The sequence below is a fragment of the Dasypus novemcinctus genome, chromosome 2 (assembly GCF_030445035.2).
Source record: "Dasypus novemcinctus isolate mDasNov1 chromosome 2, mDasNov1.1.hap2, whole genome shotgun sequence".
NCBI classification, from domain to species: domain Eukaryota; kingdom Metazoa; phylum Chordata; class Mammalia; order Cingulata; family Dasypodidae; genus Dasypus; species Dasypus novemcinctus.
In genome coordinates, this window is record NC_080674.1 from 45475310 (window position 1) to 45494723 (window position 19414).

Consider the following 19414-nt stretch of genomic DNA (forward strand, 5'->3'; position numbering starts at 1 on the left):
CCTTGTGATTTCTTTTTTGGCCCACTTATTGTTTGAGGGTGTTGTTTAATATCCAAATATTTGTGGAATTTCTATTCTCCTAATTTATTAATTTCTACTTTCATTCCATTGTGGTCACAGTAGATTCTTTGCATGATCTCTGTATTTTAAATATAGAGACTTGTTTTGTGACCTAATAGAAAGTCTATCCTGGAGAATGATCCCTGTACACTTGAGGAAAATGTGTGTTCTGTTTTGTTGGATGGAGTGTTCTTTATGTCTGTTAGGTCTAGTAGTTTATTATATTGTTCAAATCTTCTGTTCCCGTACTGATTGTCTGCCTAGATGTTCTATCCATTATTGCAAGTGCTGTATTGAAATCCCCAACTATTTTGTAGAATTTCTATTTCTCCTTTCTATTATATCACCACTTGCTTCATGAATTTTGGAGATCTATTAGGTACATAGATGTTTTTAATGGTTTATGGATTGGACTTATTAATATGTGTTGTCCTTGTTTATTTCTTGTAACAGTTTAGGACTTAAAAGTTTATGTTGTCTGGTATTAATATAGTCACTCCAGCTCTCTCTTTTTTTTAAAGATTTATTTATTTATTCCCTGCCCACTCCCCTTGTTGTCTGCTCTCTGTCTCCATTGCTGTGCCTTCTTCTGTGTCTGCTTGTCTTCTCTTTAGGCAGTACCAGGGACCAATCCTGGGACATTCTAGAGTGGGAGAGAGGTGCTCAATCTCTTGTACCACCTCAACTCCCTGGTCTGCTGCATCTCTTATTGTCTCTCCTCTGTGTCTCTTTTTGTTGAGTCATCTTGCTGCGCCAGCTCTCCGCTTGGGCCAGCTTGCTGCACAGGTCAGCACTCCTGCACGGGCTAGCATTCTGCATGGGCCAGCTCTCCTCTTGGGCTAGCTCGCCACACAGGCCAACTTACCTTCACCAGGAGGCTCCGAGAATCAAACCCTGGACCTCCCATATGGTGAATGGGAGCCCCAATTGCTTGAGCCACATCTGATTCCCACTCCAGCTTTCTTGAATAACATTTGCATGGATTATTTTTTCTATCCTTCACTGTCAACTTCTTTGTGAAGAAGGGAGAAGGGCCAGAACAAGGGAAAGCATCTTGTAGTTTTCCTACCACTTTTTCATTTTCTTTTTCCCAAGGCTGTGTTTGCTTAGCTTATATTTATCCTTGAGTGCCTTAAAGAGTTCTAGGAAAGTTGGTTCTGACAGTTTTTAGTTGTTGTTTTTTTCCCATTGTTTTTGGTAGTGATGGTGTTGGTGGTATTTGCTGAGAGCATTTTACTCCATCTTGTGGACATCACACCTCTGTATCCACACATTTTTATGTATTGTATATTTATTATTATTTAATTATAATATTTTCTAATGTCCTTTGTGATTACTTTTAATCCATAGATTATTTAAAATTATTGATTTAGAGTTATTTCATCTCCAAGTATTTTCTAGATATATTATTACTGATATCTTATTCTCTTTCAATCAGAGAACATACTTTGTAAAATTTAAATCTTTTTAAATTTTTGAAAAAACCAAAAACCAAAAACAGTAAATCTTTAAAAAATTTTGAGACATTTTATGGCAGTATATGATTGATTCTGATGAATGTACCATGCACACTTGAAAAGAGTTTTATACTGTAGTTGTCAGGTAGAATGTTCTATAGCTCTCAGCTATGTCAAAGTTTTAATGTTCAGACTTATGTGGCTGTATTGATTTTTGTATAGTTTTATCAGTTACTAATAGCCATTAAAATTTCCAACTATGTAGAATTATCTATTTCTCCCTTTAATTCTGTCAAATTTTGTTTCATGTATTTTGAAGCTCCATTTTATGCACATGCACATTTATGGTTGTTTTGTCTTCCTGTTGAATTAACTGTTTTATCCTTATGATTTCTTATGTTAGTCATTTTCCAGATAAACAGAACTGACAGATTCTCTATCTCCATCTCTATTTCTATCTCTATTTTTGTCTCTGTCTCTATCTCCATCTCTGTTTGTATGACATCTCTACCTCTACCTCCGACTCCAGATCTATCTGTATATAACTTTTAAGATAGGAACTGGCTTATGTGACTGTGGAAATTGGCAAATCTGAATTCCACAGGTCAGGTCTCAAATTGGGAAGGTTTCAATCAATTACCCATGAGAAGTTGGCTGCCTAAAGTAGAGATAGAAATTCTTCTTTCTGACTGCTGAAATAATCAGTTCTCCTTTTAAGGCTTTCTCCTGATTTAAAGAGACTTCTCTCATTGCTAAAGGCAATCTCCTTTGTTGACTGTAGATGTAATCAGTTATAGATGCAATTCAACTGACTAATGATTTAAAGTCTCAGCATACACTCACAGTAATAATCAGGCCAATGCTTGCTTGACAAAACAACTGAGCATCATCACCTAGCTAAGGTGACAAGAACCATCACAGTCCACAATTGCCAACTTGACACCAAAACACATCTTCTAAATCATAGGTAATCTCTAAATAAAGACAATAATATATTCATATGTTTTATCTAACATAATTCCATTGTCCTATGTATAACCAGAAATGTACTAATATTTTTCCCAGAAAAGGATGCAAGTCCCTGGGTGATAGTCAATCTTAGACTTCATATACTATAACTTAAATATCAAGGTATAAAATTAATGCAACATATATGATAAGGGGATAAAAGGATAAAAACAAAGATATTTGCTTTATGTATATATACAAACATAATTATATAATACATATATATCAGATATATTAAAATATATGCATAGTATAGTTGGTCTAAGGATTGTAATAGACATCTGGAAATAGAATTTTAGTTTGACTTTTTTCACTTAGCACTTTAAAAGATACAATTCCATTACCTTTGGCTTCTATTGGTTCTGATAAAAAGTAAGCCATAATATTGTTCCTCCTGGATTGTATGTGTCCTTTTTCTCTGGCTGCTATAAATTTTTTCCTTTATCTTAAAAAAAATCAGCAGTTTGACTTTGTTACATCTAGGTATGATTTTCTTTTGAAATTAACTGAACTTCTTGATTCTGTGGATAATTATCATTCTTTAGTTTTTGTAAATTGTTGGGAAATATCTTCATATATTTATTCTTTTCTATTATCTCTCTCCCCTCAGCTTCTGGAACTCCAACTGCACATTTGTTAAGTCATTTGATATTGTCCCACAAGTTTCTGATGCTCTGAAATTTTAAAATTTATACTCCCCTCCTGTTACTGTTTAGATATTTTCTGTTGGCCTGTTTAAGTTTACCGTTCTTTTCTTCTCTCCCTAGTCTCCTATTATACCCATCACCAGATGCACCACCTGCCCGATGACCTTGGTGCACGTCCAGATAACTTCTGGGACACTGAAATGGCAGTCCTGTCCTGCCCATGCACAACTTGGGGGTCAGGAATGCAGGAAGCCCAAGCCAGAAGGTGAGGATGTGTGGGTGTGAATGCCTGTCAGCCTGAGCAGACAGCATGGCTGGTTACCCCAGGCAGGATTTCCAGGTTGGGATGGTCCAGGAGTAAGAGAAACTTCTAATGAGGCATCAGGTGGACCACTACCTACAAGAGTTTCCTGGTTTGAATATGGTAGGTTTAGGTTTTTTGCATCTGATAGGATTTAGGCTATTTTCTACCTTCTAAAAGATAGCTGGAAAGGATGTCAGGGTGGAGAACCCTCGTCCTCTTCAAGTTCCAGTGTCAACTCTACGGCCAGCTTCATGGGCAGTGGTGTCTCCTTCTTCAAACACAGCAGAGGGCAAAGCGGCACCAATAGAGCCGGAGCCCCTGAGGCTTTGTCACCATCTTGGTGCTAACTGCCTATTCCATGGCTATTTCTAGGGTCCACTCTACATCTGGCTAGAGCTCTAAGAGCCTTTGAGAGCGATCCTGATGGAGTCGAGGAGGACATCTTCTGGAAGCAGGTTGTCCTCACTGTCCCCTGGCCAGAGGAGCCAGAAGAGAAGCTCATGCCATTCCACCTGGGCAAGGAGATTCTCCTTGTGCTTCATTCTCCTCTGTGCTTCAAATGCAGGACCAAACCGCAAGGCCCATACAACTCATCCTGGACAGGCTCCTCACCAGGTGAGAACCATGCCCCTTCCACATCCATGACTCACTCCACGTTTGTTGTTCATTGGGTCAGTTGATTCCCTTCTCGCATCTCTCCTCGTCCCTCAGGGTAGGAGTGAGGGGACACACACCATAGGTTTGTATTCAGAACCTAAGCACACTAGCTATGGATAGTTGCACCCAGGTCTGATGGGCTGATCGAGGCTCAGGGGCTTATCAGATTGTTTTCTTCCCCCTGGTGGGGAGTGTCTGTCACAGCCTTGAACACTCTCTTGGAAGGGACAGGCCTCTTTCCTGTTTTGAAAGAATGTTGTGGGATCCATCTCGGAAGTCCCATCCGAATTCCTAAGATAGCAGCATTCTCTGGGCTTTCAGAGGGTTGCCCAGACCCACTGTGACATGGGGAAAGATGATCATGGAGCTCAATTCACAAATAGATTCTGGCTACCTATATGTGTAGGGACATTGATAAATTTAGCTTCGTTAGAAGAATGAAACAGAAAAATTCCCTGCCCCCTGAGCTTGCATTCCCCTAGGGAGTCAGCATCTATGCTTGATCTCATGAGCATGGGGGTGGACAGCAAGTTGGTGTGATGGTCATGGCTCTCTCTAGGTATAGGCAAGTCATCCTGGTCTGTCAAGAAGATGAAAAAACTCTGCACCTGTTCAAAATGTGAGTGGCCGGTCAGTCATAACAAAGGGCTCCAAACTCCACAGCTGCGTCGGAAATGTGCAATGACTGTAGAGGTGGAGGAGTGGAGGTCCTATTTGTGTGTCACAAAGATTTGACCTTTCCCTTCTTGGTTTCATCTGTCCCCCATCTGAACCATCGCATCAACCGGATCCATGGTCCCAGGGAAGCAGATGTGTTGGGGAAACTGCTAATCACTCTGCCTGCAGCTTCTATTGAGGGAGCTCAGCTACATAGGCAAGGAGGGACAAGGCAGTGTCCCTGGTAAGAAAGAAATGGTAGGAAAGGGAGGAGACACTCAGAGGCCTGCTTGAATAGGGCAGGTCTTGCTCCCTCGGCCTCAGGCTGAGGTACAGTTAGGACCTGGAATAGGGGGCAGCAGTTCCCCATTCACCAGGCATTTCAGAATGCCTAGTTTTCGGTGCAGAGCATTGACTAAAAGCACTCACTGCCTTTCCCTGTCTTTCTGGAAACTTTTCTCCTCTGTTGGGGGCTAGGAAGACTGACAGAAATGAGTCAAGTGTCCCTGGTGAAGGCAAGATACGTTCAAATATTGGACATAAGCCTTCTATTGCTGACAAGTGTCCTGAGTCCCCAGCTATGGGACAGTCAGCCACTGCCCAGTCTGACAGTGTTTGTGGAGTGGTTGCAGGACATGGGGATGGGCAGGGGCATAGATAGCACCTCTCCTGAAACACACACATGGTTCCCTTCTGAAGGGAAAGTGGCTGGCAAGGGAAGGCCTCTCTGATTTGCGGTCTACACTCCTCTCACAGTGCCTTTGACCATCCACGCCAGAACTTCGAGGCCCATCCCCGTGGGAACTTTACCCAGCGCTGGGACCCACTGATGCTCCAGGGCCTGAACACTTTCATGGGTATGAAATGATTTCCTTGACATTTAAGTGGTGGTACCATCCTGCCCATCCCCAGCTTGAGGTTAAGGAATCCATGGAGTCCAATCCAGAGGTCAGGATTTATGGGTGTCAATTTCTGTGAGCCCGAGCTGATTCCATTGGTGGTTAATGTATGCATGGTTTCCTCATCTGGGGTTGTCCAAGAGTAAAAGAACCTCAAGAGTGGGCATCAGTTCTCCCACTACATAGAAGAGTTCCCTTAGTTGGGTGTGGTGGGTATCTGTTCTTTACATCTGTATAGCTTGAGGTTAGTGTCTGCTTCTATAGGACACCAAAATCCTGTCATACTGGAGAGCCCTTCTCCTCTTCAAACCACACTGTCATCTCCATTGTCTGTCTCTATCCTAGCTCCAGCTCCTGCTGCAGCACCATCACAGGATGGTCTGGAGCTGCTTCCATTTTCGGATGTTAGACTAGGTTTGGAGTTTGAAGAAGCATCATGGTGCATTCATGGAACTCCAGCCCTGAGTTTTCACTTCGTGTGTGTACCCAAGACGTTGGCATATATACCACCATGGCCAGATGTTGAGCTGGATACAGCACCATTCCCGGCTCCCACATCACAGTTCCCAGGAGAGCCCTCTAAAGAGCAGGAAAAATCCCTGGCAGAAGACAAGGGCTTAGCCTTACGTCTCTATCTTGGGCCTGCTCAAGAAAAAGAGCCGTCCTTTCCCTCTCCTGAGCAGGTCATTTTATTCTTCGTTATAACATTTTCCCTTATGTTCTTTATTTATTTTTTCTTTTTAGGTATGTATTAAATTAATATTTATTATTACCCTGTTGTGGTGTGCAAATCATTGTCTTAAGTACATTTAATGTTGAGCAACCATCCTCACTTTGTGGTCCAGAACCTATCTTCACCCCAAACTAGAAGCTCAGACTCCTGACATCCACTCTCCCTTTTGGCTTCATTTGCATGGCGAGTTCCACAGTTGCTTCTCTCCTTGTATCTCCTTGCACTGGGTGCTGCATTCAAGATGTGGAGCATCTTAGGACCTGGCCCAGAGTCGAACTTGGCCAGGGAACTTTTATCATTATTTGACAGGCAGGGACACTGCCGCTCAAGGAGGTAATGAGGTCAGCTGGAATGTCAGGGAACAGGGACTGATACTCTAGCCAGGGCACACAGCACAACAAGCTGCCTTTTTTCTTAGTCTTCTCTTTGTAGCTGGGACCCTCCCATTTTCTGTTCCTTCCAAGTGCTCATCCCACACACCTTTTCCACTTCTGGCAGTGTCTGTTCAGGAGACTCTTGGCATTGTTGACAAGATATGTCCATAATCATGCTTGTGGTGAAGATCATCCCTGTGACATCCTGAAAACTGCCCACCTGATTTCCATCCACCAAGTAGGCCAAGTGGGCATTCAGGAGCATGGGGATCATTTAGGTGGAGACCTCGTTCCTCGTGAGGATTTCAGCAGGAAAAGCCCAATTTGGCTAGGTGCTCACTGAGCTGCCTATCCCAGAGAATAGGTCTGGAGGAAGCCTATTAGGGGAGATTCTAAGTCTTTGGGGAAGACACCAGGCCTCCCAAAGAAACTGGGATTCTTTAGTGTTTTTATGATGTGCATTTTTTAAAAAAAGATTTATTTATTTATTTATTTCTCTCCCCTCCCCCTGCCCCCCACCCCAGTTGTCTGTTCTCTGTGTCTGTTTGCTGCATCTTCTTTGCTTCTGTTGCTGTCGCCGGCACGGGAATCTGTGTTTCTTTTTGTTGCGTCATCTTGTGTCAGCTCTCCGTGTGTGCGGCACCATTCCTGGGCAGGCTGCACTTTCTTTCCACCTGGGCAGCTCTCCTTATGGGGTGCACTCCTTGCGCGTGGGGCTCCCCTACGCGGGGGACAATGCTGCGTGGCAGGGCACTCCTTGCGCACATCAGCGCTGCACATGGGCCAGCGCCACACGGGTTAAGGAGGCCCGGGGTTTGAACCATTTGGTAGGTGGATGCCTTAAGCAGTGGGCCAAGTCCCCCGCCTATGATGTTCATTGAATTTATACCTTGAGGCTTTTTTGTGCCTTAATTCAGTACCAAGACAGACCTTTTTTTCTCCAAGTGAATTTGAATTCTCCATTCAATTGAATAAGGTTTGTGCCCTCAGCTGTCCCTTTTGAGCTTTTTGATAGGAAACTTAGAGCTACATTTTCTTCCCTCTTGCTGTAAAGCTCGTCCTACAATTCTAGGTTTATTTTCTTATCTTTAAAGTAATCAAAAGTTTTTTAAAAAATTGACTATTAGTTTATGGAGGGCTTTCATGTGTTTAGAGTCTTGTGCTTTTGATAGGATTCAAAAATGTAGCCCTTGAGATTCATTAAGCAGAGGCCATCTTACCTCGTTCTTTCTATCCACCCAAAATGAGGGCTTGAAGATGGACTTAAGAACTTTCCAGCTCATCCCCGAATCCTGACAGACTGAGCCCCGGTCAGCAGGAGACTCGACCAAAGTGCGCCTGCACTAACAGATTTCTAGTGAGGCTGCTGGCATGTGATGAATTTCCACCTCTGCCAACAAGGGTCCCCCATGGGTTGCAGAGACCAAGGTGCCCCTCATGAAGTTGCGAAGGGGCCCTAGGGCTGGTGCTCAGCCTGGGTCTCCTGGCATTCTGGAGGTTGGGCAACCTTGTGGGCAGCCTGGCTCTAGGTGGTTGGGTAAAGTTCCTTCCTGGCAAAGGGCTGAGTGGGTGTTTTGGTTTTGTGTTTTAGAAAAACTTGAGAATAGAGTGAGCTTTCTGCTTGCATATATCAAAAAGAGACAAAAGCCCAAACTGTCCCTCTCCTTGCCACTGCTCCTCCTTTGCAGGCCTCATCTCATTCCTCTGCCCCAGCCAAGGAGTGTGAATTCCTAGACCTCATTTTCATAGGCAAGATCTTCAAGCGGCCTAGTGTGTGTCAGTGTGTGCATGTGCTTGTGTGTGATTCCAGATGCTTCGTGTGGGGTGGAAAGGAAAGTACTGGGGTGGGGACCTCCAGGGAGTCTCTGGCCTCTCCGTGCCCACAAGCCTGTGGGTAAGAGGACACAGTATTGTGTCTTGGGGTGACACCCAGGCCTCCAAACCCTGCTCCCTGGGCTGGACTGCCATGGGCAGGAAATGCACCACCCAGGGAAAGGGATCTTGGGCATGGCCCAGCTCTGAGGTGAAGGTGATGCACTTGACATCTGAAGTTTTCTGTGTAGCTTCTTTAACCCAGGTCTCTCATGTCATATCCTGAGACACTGGGGTCTCTCCCACATTCCACTTAAGCTGGGGTGCTGGCTGAGGAGGGGCCCTGTGGGCACATGATCACTGTGCTGTAGAAGCCACTGCAAACATAGCAACCAAAACATCGTTTTCCAAAGTGGGCTATGTCTTCTCCTGCTGCTTTTCTGGGGTGGTGCTGGACGTGTGGGGAGGAGACCTGCTCCCACATCCAGTTGGTTCATTCAGCAAGTATTTGTTTGAAACCCCCTGCCTGGCACTATTCTAGGGACTAGGAATAGAGCAAGGAAGGGAGCCCCCAGAGATCCTTTTCCCCTGAAGCTCATTTTGTCTTTGGCTTTCTGTTGTCACATCTTAGTATGTCCTGTTATTTGAACCTTTAATGTACCCTTCCTAATCTTCATATCTATACTCTTCTCAAAGTCTGTTCTCTCCCCCTCTTTTTTTTTTCCCCTCAGGCTGCAGCACTCCCTTAATATCTCTTGTAATTCTGGTCTTTTGGTAAGATGCTCTTTCAGTTTTTCTTTCTCTGTGAAGACTTTAACCCTCATTTTTGAAGGACAGTTTTGCCTGATACAGATTCTTGGCTGTCAGTTTTTCTCTTCCAGTACTTAAATATTTCAAACCATTTTCTTCTTGCCTCCATGGTTTCTGATGAAACTTTGGTATTTACTCTTACTGAGATTCCCTTCTATATGATACTTTCCTTTTCTCTTGCTGCTTTCAGAATTCTCTTTATCTCGGATATTTGTCATTCTGAATAGTAGGTGTCTTGGAGTAGGTACATTCGGATTTGTTTTTTTAAGGTGCACTGTTATTTTGGATATTGATAGTTATGTGTTTCATAAGGGTTGGGAAATTTTTGGTCATGATTTCTTCAGATATTTCTGCTCCTTTCCCATTCTCTTCTCTTTCTGGGACACGGATAACATATATGTTTGTGTGTTTTGCATTGTCATTCAACTCCCTGAGACCCTGTTTCTTTTTTTCCATTCTTGTCCCTTTCTGTTCTCCTGTCTTTTGCAGTTCCTTTTGTTCTGTCCCTGAAATCACTAATTCTATCTTCAAGCAATTCAACTTGGCTGTGTGTCTCTAATGTATTTCTTTTTAAGATTTATTTTACTTATTTTTCTCCCCTGCCATCCCCCACTGTTGTCTGCTCTCTGTGTCCATTTGCTGTGTGTTCCTATGTATCCGCTTGCATTCCTGGTGGCACGAGGAGTCTGTGTCTCTTTAAAAAAGAAAAAAAAAAAGAACTTCCCAGCTGATAGACTAGAATATGTGAAGTGTTTGCAGGGAAGGCTGGGGCAGGGAATCAAGGATGGATTTGTAACCACATTTAAGACTGGAAGCTTAGAAGAGGACCTCTCAATTTTCATCAGACTTCATCAAATCAAATGAGGTGCGTACATGTGGGATTCTGTGCAAAGCTTTCACAAGAGTCCCAGAATTATGTGAGCTGCCCACTGGCAAAGCCATTACAGGACAATGAACGGTCCCTGAGATGTCATCCCAATGAATGAGTTCATACCCAAGTCCACCCGTCGTGTTGGCTAAACTTGTGCCTCGTGCACAGTGGATGGTCCTTTAGGAGAGCAGCTTTCCAAGGGGAAATTGAAGAAAACAAGATGGAATCTGTGATGGAGATGGATGCACTAGTCCAACAGCAGGGTCAGCTCCACACATCCAAGCAATCAGAAGGATGGGTAGAAACCTTCACAACTTCCAAAAAAAATGTTTTATAGCAATGTCCTTCTTAAGTCAGCATCAAATGTTCTCTCCTGGGACAGCACAGATGCTGGAGGGAAGGGAGGGTGTCCCACATAGCTGAGCACCTGCATTGTTGGGAACAGTGGGGAATATGGTCCAGAGCAGGGTCAGGATCCACAGCTTGGAAAATGGCTGGTGGATGGTCTTTCCAGCAGAATGTAGAGTTCAGGATGGGAGTGGTGAGAGATACCATGGAAGTGTATGTGGGCAAGAGGGGTTGTTGCAGAGAGTTTCTGTTGAGCAACAGGGAAAAGCAAGCACCTGAACTCAAAGGGGTTTCAGGCCCATTGCATGGAATGTGCACTGGGTAATCAGGCTAATAGGGATGGAAATCTCAGTTTCAGTAACGAGAGGACCAGGTCAAGGACAATAGGTCAGGAGAGTCCGATGGCCAGGACAAGTGGAAGCTAATCCTCCTGAGGGCCCAGGCACAAGGCGTGAGGAGAGAGGGTGGGGGCCAGGGGCCAGTGAAAGTGTGCCCTGTGGGATCTCTAGGGTCCTAGAGAAGTCTTAGGGTACATATGTGCTGCTGTCTGACCTCAAGTTATGTTTAAACATGACATGTGTTAATACTTGGCAACTGATGGAACCCTCAGGTTGGGATGGCCTGGTCCAATTTCCCAACCTCGGCCTCTCGTCAGGAAGGAATAACAGCTGAGGAAAATGGGGTAGAAGATAGTGGTCCCCATGGAATATATAATCATCGACAGTTAATCCAATCCTACCATTTTATGGGACCTTTAAAGTCGACTTTGGTGAGGAGCCCCAGATCTATGGGTTCCCACAGTCAGTGAATGAATGAGCAGACTGGACATGGGCAAGAAGCAGAAAAATCCACCTTTTCTACCTCAGCTATGGTTTTGATTATACAGGACTTCAATTGAGCAGAGCTTTAAATAAATTTGTAACCAACAACAGTAATTCTATTGAAATGAGAAGTGCTCATTTTCAAAAATTTCAAAGCAATGTGTTAATAAATTGTCTGCTACCTGTTTAGGTACCAATTAATCATCTCTTACTGCCTCTCTATTATCCCTCACTGGTCTGTCAAAAGGGAGAGGAATTTAATTATTGAACTGCCACCTGACCATGCCCACTTGTGGTTTTGCTCTCCAGCAATAGAACATCCATCTGGGATGAGCTCTGAGCATCAATGCCAGATGTGATCCAAGGACCTCCTGGGAAGCTTCCACACAATTGGCAAGACCAGCTTCCCCCGGGCAGGGTCATCCAGGGTTAGTTGCCAGGACACATAAGGAAATCCTTCATGACCTTGGATTTGGCAGTCATTTCACAGAAATGATACCCAAAGGATCAACACCAAAAAGCAAAAATAGATAAAATGGACTTTGTCAGAATTAAAAACAACTTTTTAAAATCAAAGGACATTATCTGGAAACTGACAAGACTTCTTAAAGAATGGGAGATATTAAACCTGAAAGGGGATTAATATCAGGAATACATAAATAATACATTCATCTATACAAGAAAATATTGAAAAATACAATTTAAGATGGGAAAAGGTCTTAAATAGACATTTCTCCACTGAAAACTTTCAAAGAAGCACATGAATAGATGCTCAACAGAGATCGTCATTAGGCAAATGCCACTCACAGCCACTGTGAGGCCCCCCCCTCACTCACTAGATGGCTCCTAGTTTTAAAAATGCATGGGATGGGTATTGTCCATCATAATCTTCTTGTTAGTTGTACTGGGTGAGTCCAGTGAGCAGGAGAGTAGATGTGGCCAACTCTGCTGAGATTCAGGGCTCAACAGGCACAGGGCCAATAAGCGTTAGCAGAGATGTGGAGAAACTCGAACCCTCACACTTTGTTGCTAATCATGCGCAGCCTCTTGAAAATTAATCCCCTGGGACTCCAGAAAGTCATGTATAGAATTAACATATGAACGAACATTCCCACTTCTAAGTGTATATTCCCAAAAATCGAAAGCAAGGACTCAAGTAGATATTTATACATCATTGTTCACAGCAACATTTCTCAATAGTCAGAGAAGAATCTAGGTGACCATCAAACAGATGAAAGGATAGAAAAAATGTGGTTTATGCATACAGTGGAATATTATCCAGTCAATAAAAGATAAAGTTGTGATACATTCCACAACATGAATGAACCCTGAAGACAACATCTTGAGTGGAATAAGACAATGCAAGGATATTTAGGCTACCACTTAGAGGAAATACCCAAATAAAGGAAACTGATGGAGATAGAAAATAGACTACAGGTTACCAGTGTCAGGAGTGGAACCAGAATAAAGAATGATGGCTTATTAAGTTCAGATTTTCCTTTTGGTATTCTGAAAGGTTCAATATGTATGTGGTGATGGTACGACCTCAGTGTGAATGCAATTAATGCCACTGAATTATACACTTGCAAGTTGTTAAAATAGGATGTTTACATTCTATAAACATCACTACAATAAAAGGCCCGGTATTAGTCATGCATATCTGGGAAAAGAGAACTCACAGAGGATATCTGTGAATATTCAGAGATTTTGTAAAATTGTTTCATGTGACTGTGGGTATGCACAATATGCTTAAAAGCAAGACAACAAACTCTCAGCATTTGATGACATAATATTGGCAGAGTCCATATCCAATTAAATATTATTGTACATATGAAGAACACTAAAATCTATTAACCACGACTAGGAGAAAGTTGTGAATATAAAGTCACAGAAAATTCAAAGATGATGAATTTAGCAAAGACTAAACATGCTATTGTAAGTATACCCAAAGAATTAAATGAAAAGATGAACAATTGGAGAAACTGAAGGATTAAAAAATAGAAACTGAACTTTAACATATTAGGATCTGAAATAAAAAGGTATCGATAGGGAGAAACATCAGATCAGATACTGCACAAGAGGAAATAGTAATCAAAGATAGAAAAGTAGAAATATTTAAACTCAAGATCGCAGAGGCAAAAAAAGATTGAAAAAATCATTGGAGCCTCCGTGAACACAATATTAAGATACTTAGCATGGAAAACAAACTTCAAGAAGAAGGTATTGGAGAGGCAGAGAAAATATATTCTGGCCAACAATTTCATATTTCTTGAGCACTCTAAAGACACAGATCCACAGAGCTCAACACTCCCTGAATAGTATATAAAAAATAAAATTGTAACAGAACACATTACATTCAAATAATGGAAATCTGTGATAATTTTTAAAAGTCTAGAAGTAACCAGAAGGAGAAAGACATACATATTATGTACAGGGAAAAAAAGAAAATTATTTTGAATACCTCATCAGAAACTATGCAAGCCAGAAGCCAATGGAATGACAGTTTTAAAAAGTTGAAAAAAATACAAAGCCAGCAATGTGAGATCTAAACCCAGCAAAAATATCTTTAACAGTGGTTCACCAGAATGCACTTGCCAGGTGCAGTGGATGTGCCACAATGATGGAAGTGTTTGTTGATGTGGGAAGGCTGGCATGGGTAGGGTGGGGGATATGGCATGGGTGGGGTGGGGGATATATGGGGACCTCATATTTTTTGAATGGAACATTTAAAAGAAAATAAAGAAGAAAAAAATAAAATAAAATAAAATAAAATAAAGGGAAAATAAGTTCTATTTATTTGCCAGTAGACCTGTACTATAAGACGTCTTAAAAGTTCTTCAAGGAGAATAAAAATTACAGCAAACAAACATGACAGCCAGGCCTGGAGCCTCAACAGTCTTGCAACTCCTACCCTCTGGTTTATTGGACTTACCCCAGTCAGCTAACAGGGAGGTGAAGAAGGTCAACCACCACACCAGGGAGCCAAGAGTGCCTACAACTGCAAACAGGAGAATTGCATCCATCATCCAAGTGGAATTGAAGCACCCTCTCGATATAGAGGTGGAGTGGATGTAACCATCCCAGGGTCCACAGAATGGAGGAGTAGAGTATGGATTAGAGTGGACTTACTGATACTATATTCTGGAACTAATGTGATTAGTAATGCAAGTAAATGGAGCACAGAGATGGAGAAAGTGGCCATGGTAGTAGTGAGGGTGGGAATGGGAAGAAGAGATGTGATGTGGGGGCATTTTCAGGACTTGGAGGTGTCCTGGGTGGTACTGCAGGGACAGTTTCCGTACATTGTATGTCTTCCCATGGCCCACTGGGTGGACTAGGGGAGAGTGTAAACTATAATGTGGACCACTGAACATGTGGTGCAGCTGTACTCAGAGATGTATTCACCAAGTGCAATGAATGTTCCATGATGATGGAGGAGGTTGTGGTTATGGAAGGAGTGGGGTGAGGGTGGTGGGAGGGTATATGGGGACCTCATATTTTTTAATGTAACATTAAAAATAAATAATTTAATTTTAAAAAATTACACCAAACGGCAATTGGTATTTACACAAAAGAATAAGTAGAGTCACAAATGGCAAATAAAAAACAGTTTTTATTTGCATCTTTCACTATTTAAAGATAACTTGAAACCAATTTGAAATTATTTAAGAGTTAATTATGATCTAGCTCATAACTACTTAGTAAACTGCATAAAATAAGGCAATGTGAAATCAATGTGGGTGCCCCATTCATTGGGTACAGCAAGTTTGCTCATTTTGAAATTCAAATTCTCATCTTTCCTCTGATTTTTCTGACATTTTATGACTAAATATGCCTTTTGCTGTCCCAGTATTAGGGTGTAATTCACCTTATAATACCTCAGCACACATGCCACGTTTCTATGACACAGAAAATAAGGAACCCCTTAAGTACAAGGAGCATCTACTCAGGAAATCCATCTTCCAGAGATAGCTACCTCAAGCTGTTCTGTTAATTTTTTCACCAATCAACAATAGCCTCCACCAATAAGCATTATGAATGTTCCTGAAAGAGTGAGGCAACAGCAGCTTGTTAAAATAACTGAAGTTAGACTAGTGGCATCCAAGATTCTGAGACTGGCTACAGCAATTTAGAACCCCGCCCCACCTGCCACTCCCCCCTAACACACACCCCTAAGGGGTGCCTGAGGCCTAGCCCTAAAATAGCACAGTGCCCACCACTGGGCAGGAAGCAGGAAGAGGATCAGCCTGGGAGCCATCACAACCACCTCAGTGAGCCAGCGAGAGGTGGCTGCCCCACCTCAAAAGACAGGGCTTGGCTTCAACAAGCTTACAGAACAGGCTATGGGCAATGTTTTGTACCTGACTGCTAATAACAAATCTTTAATAAATATCTGTATGTATGGCAGAATTTGGACAGAGATTTATTTTCACCATTAACCACTATGGGGAAATAGCAGGCCAATATCTACCTAAAACTCAGAATCTACCAGTGTCCAAGAGAAAGAACAACTGTGGATAACGACATGGCCTGAGTCAGATCCCAACAACCCATTATGGTTAAAGATTTGTCACTTTCTCCTTTTGGGTCTATCAGTTTGGAAGTCATAAGAAATACTGGTAGGTTCATGCAAGTTTTTGATTGTTCCGCTTTCTTGTTATACCTATCAATAAAGACTACTGTTCTTTGTCCCTTTTAAGGCTTTCACCTTATTTCTATTTTGCATGATAGATATAACATGTACATAATTACGTATGTCAGAGTACTTGCATGGTATGGTTTTCTGTCTCACTATTTTCTTTGGTTTCTCTTATAAAATACATGAAATATACAAGATTAGAGAAAAGTATAATGAACACCCACAAAGCCTTATAAAATCTGAAGATTATGCCTTATTTCCTTCAGAATTTACATCCTTGGCCATATTCTTAGCATCTCTAGAAAAGAAAACAGTACCAGTGTTTAGTACCAGTACCAGTGTTTAAGAAACAGGAATGTTTCCCAGATCCTCCGGAAGTGACTAAGCAATCCCTTTGACTCCCCAAAGGCCTACCAACCTCAGCTGTGCACCCCTGCCCCATCCCTGCTCAGGCCCCCAAGTCCGGGGCCACTCTGATGCTAAGCTGCCCACATCGATCCACACTTCTAATGCCTCAGTCTCCCCAGTGTTCCTGGGGGAAGCCTAAACCCCTAATAAGTGCCTTAGGACCTTCCAAAACTGGCTCTTGCTCTCCTTATATGTTTCCAAGAATATATATTATATATATAAACCATGTTTTATTTACTTATCCATTGTCCTACCGATGGACATCTGAGTTGTTTTTAACTATAGGCTACCTATGTAAATAAAGTTCCTATACAACTCATTTTGTGGACATGTACATTCAATTCTCTAGGGTATTGGGAAATTCCACAAGCTCAAAGTATGTTCTCATTTTCATGGTGATTTTTTCCTTGACCCACTGGTCGTATAGAAAGTTGTGCAGTTTCTAAGCACTTGGAGAGATTTTTAGTTACCTGTTATTGAATTCTAATTTAATTACACAATGGTCAGCAAACAAACTGCATGATTTTCATCTCTAAAATGATTCAGATTTGCGTTATGATCAAATACATAGTAATTTTATACAATTTCACTGGCATTGTGTGAAAAGAGGGTTTATTCTGCAGTTATCTGATATATGGTTCTCTATACATTGATTAGGTCAAGCTGTTTTCTTACACTGTTCAACTATTCTATATCGTTACTAAATTTTTTTTAAATCTGTTTTTTGTTTGTTTTAAATAGAGAATTAACCACGTGTTTGTATACTGATGGGAATGATCCAATAAAAACAGAAGTATGAAAATGGAAGAGAAAGAGGAGAAATTTGCCAAAGAAAAGTCCGAGGAGACAGAGGGGACAGGATCCAGGGCAGACAATGACAGGGCAGCTATGCGCAGCGCACAGTCGTGGACTCCAGGAGCTGGGAATCTGTGGACATTCCCTCCTGACTACTTGAGTTCCAAGTGAGGAAGCAAGCAAGACCATTCAGGTTTTAGGCATTTGTTGTCTCTTTCTGGACTACAGGGAGGTGAAGGAAAGCAGAATCCTGACTGCAGACAAGTGGGAAATAGATGATGAACTACTCACAGCCTCCAGTCCTAAAGACACTGCCAGAATCTCCAATCTTACTGAGAAGATGGGCCTACGTGATCTTCTCACCATCACTGTGAGGGTCTGGTTCAAGAGTAATGCTTTAAGCACCTGGCCATTTAAGATAACTCCCAAGTTCTCAACTATAAGATATGTGGAGCATGAATCTGCCCACTGGCGGCACTGTTCCCCACAAAAGAAAAGTGAAGATCAAATGCTTCCTCAAAAAGTAGATGAAACTATACACCAACATGATGTCCAGACTCCCTTCATCAACCCAAGGCTGTATTTTTCAGAAGTCAAAATGGGTCATGAGGTCAAGCCAGGGGCCATTTACAATTAATGAAATAATACAACAGAATAGGACTCATCCAAAATGTGTCGCACATATTTCTAGGACATTTATGGATTTCACTAATGGATCTTGCCTCAATGTCTCCTGGCTTATGTCAACTTGGACACCACAAATTTTGCCTTGCAGGAAAAGCATCTTAGCGTCCACATTCTCAAAGTCAAAACCATGCTTTTTTTCTGTACCTAGTTCAACTGCAGATATCACAAATAAGAAAATGAAACCAGATACAACTACTTTTTCTATTTCCCTGATAATGACAACTCTAGGCTATGAAAAGTATGTTAGCATCATTTTCCAACTGCATTTCTATTCCTGTATACTTGAGAATCAGATGTGTCAGCCCTACACATGAAGATTCTCAAATGATGAGACTTCTGTTTCTTTTTTAAACATCCACTGCTTTCTCCTATCTGGCTTGTACGCATGATGGCCACTTAACCACACGTAAATAGAGCCTCTCTCATGGAGGAGGATCCTCACCACCTGCTTGCAGTGAAGCTGGATGTTGTCTTGCACATCCTTGGCTGGGGCATCCTCCCCCACAGGCGCATCTCTCGAGAAGGAAACCTTCAGGTCAGTTGAGACCCCACGCTGAAGAAAATGGCTGAGCTCCTCTCTGAAGGAGAATATATAACGAATGGGTCACGGGCAGGTTGGTAACTTAAGTTAAAAGCACCTGAATGATGGAGAGCAGGTGGCTCAGTGGTTTGAGTACCTACTTCCTACCAAGGAGGTCCAGGTTTGATCTCCAACTGGTACCTCCTAAAAAATAATTTTAAAAATTAAAAAAAAAAACCACACCTGACATTAAAATTATACACCCAGTGGTTGAGCATTAAAATCCAAGAACTGTGGCATACCTGAATAAATAATCTCTGTTCTTATGCCTGCAGCCAAAGAACAGCCACACTGCTCCAAAGTTTCCATCAGGATGTTGTTCCTGAAGTTTTTCTCTAAGTGAAAAACATAGTAAAGATGTTTTATATAAACATGTAAAACCAGACTCTTTCTCTCATCAGGAAATACCAGCACCAAACCCAGGGTGTGTAAAAGCCATCTTTGCACTCGTTGGAAGTTCATTCACTCAATTAACATTCACTACCCACAGGGTGACGTGGCCACTCCTGCGAACACAAAGCTAGGGCAGCACCTCCAGGAGCCCCAGCCATCTATGAGCTGGCCGGGAGCCATGTGGCATGTGTCCAAAGAGAATGTAAGCATTACACTGGGAAACCTAGGCCAATTTCTACATTAAATAATGTTAGCAGCAACTTTTATGAATAAAATTAAGTCTCAGTTACTATTGGAGATGTGGTACAGGGAGCCTGGCCTTTAAAAGGTAGAACAACAATAATCTATTTAAAAAGTATTTCTGAAATAATGAACACATTGAGTATGTCCATTTACTATCACTCATTTGCTTTCTTAAGGAAAAAAAAAAAAAAAACACCAAAAAAACACAAAA

The 19414-nt window shown here is 42.0% G+C and overlaps 1 protein-coding gene across 7 annotated transcripts in view; it reads right to left on the reverse strand.

The window, feature by feature from the left end:
- Nucleotides 1-19414, reverse strand: part of LOC101435779 (methionine synthase reductase-like) — a 50104-nt gene that overhangs the window by 4617 nt on the left and 26073 nt on the right. For 5 of the 7 annotated variants that reach the window (XR_011645660.1, XR_011645661.1, XR_011645659.1 and 2 more), the window contains 2 exons: nucleotides 18810-18902; nucleotides 17101-18565 (listed from right to left, as the gene is read on the reverse strand). The exons of 1 other annotated variant lie outside the window; for it this stretch is intronic. The gene's annotated coding sequence lies outside the window, so the exon portion shown is untranslated. Of the gene's footprint in view, nucleotides 1-17100; nucleotides 18566-18809; nucleotides 18903-19414 lie in introns of those variants that run through there. One more of the 7 variants, XR_011645662.1, reaches the window with a different exon arrangement.